At 42.9% G+C, this 1,189-nt stretch overlaps 1 protein-coding gene across 1 annotated transcript in view; it reads right to left on the bottom strand.

Moving 5' to 3' along the window:
• The window catches only part of LOC101847993 (mucin-5AC), a gene marked incomplete in the record, with an annotated part of 19,382 nt that overhangs the window by 17,643 nt on the left and 550 nt on the right, over positions 1-1,189 (bottom strand).

Genomic DNA, 1,189 nt, shown 5'->3' with positions numbered 1-1,189 from the left:
GGGCCTTCTCTCTGATTCCATCTCTCATCTATCCCGAGGTGGTTCCTGTCTACCGTCATGTTTGTGAGCACTTTCCGAGCAGTTAGATTGAGGATTGCATCAGCGCTCCACTCACCGCTAGATCTAGTCGTATATGGCATGGGAGACAGAGCTAGAGAGGTCTTTGATCTTTTCTAGTAACAGAGAACAAAATAATCACGTAAGGTTCTTTTTCTGACTTCATGAAATAACGTAAGATGTGGCCTTTACTAGTATAAGATGTCATCTTTTGTGGATCGTTTTTTTATATTTGTGGAACGGTCCAAGCTTGTTTTACTACATACAGTAGTTAATGTATAAATAACATCAACAACATACAGTGGCCAAGGCCCACTAGAGTTTTACTACATACAGTAGTTAATGTATAAATAACATCAACAACATACAGTGGTCAAGGCCCACTAGAGTTTTCTTACACTACGTGAAAGATGCACAGTGGAACTTCTATCTGCTTCCATTCAAACAATATAGTTTTCCTAATTTGTTCTTGTTGGTGTCAATTACGTTTTGTGTCTCTTTTGTTGGTTCATGTGAGTGTTGAGGGGGGGGGATGGGGGTTGGTTGTTTATATTCCAAATCCAACCACCCCTCCCCCTCCAAAAAAAACCAATAACCTGCCGCTCCCAGACAGAGAGCAGGGAGAATGTCGTCTGTACAATTTTGTCGAGTGTACATTTTTGTCTATATATTTGTCGTTTGTTCATTTTTGTTGTCTGTACATTTTTGTCTACAAATTTGTCGTCTGTACATTTTTGTCTACATTTTTGTCGGGTGTACATTTTTGTCTTGTCTGTACATTTTTGTCTACAAATTTGTCGTTTGTTCATTTTTGTCGTGTGCACATTTTTATGTACATTTTTGTCGTGTGTGTGATGACCCCTGTGACCTGTGCGTGGGAACGCTCGGGGATTGAGCCCGACCACAACGAGACACCAACAAGAACTATAAGTCTTACATCAGGGTTTTAGATCACAGGTTCCACGTACACCCCCCACCACCACCACCCCCACAACAACCTGCCGTTCCCAGACAGAGGGCTAGAAGAATGTCGTCTGGACATTTTTGTCGTCTGCACACTTCCATCAGGGTTTTATAGCACAGGTCCCGCGTGCTCCAAGCGCTATCTCGGGCCGTGATGAAGCACCCCCCC

Source organism: Aplysia californica, unplaced genomic scaffold (genome assembly GCF_000002075.1).
Source record: "Aplysia californica isolate F4 #8 unplaced genomic scaffold, AplCal3.0 scaffold00669, whole genome shotgun sequence".
NCBI classification, from domain to species: Eukaryota; Metazoa; Mollusca; class Gastropoda; order Aplysiida; family Aplysiidae; genus Aplysia; species Aplysia californica.
Note: the sequence above shows the minus strand (reverse complement) of the source record. Positions and strands in the feature narration are given on the sequence as shown.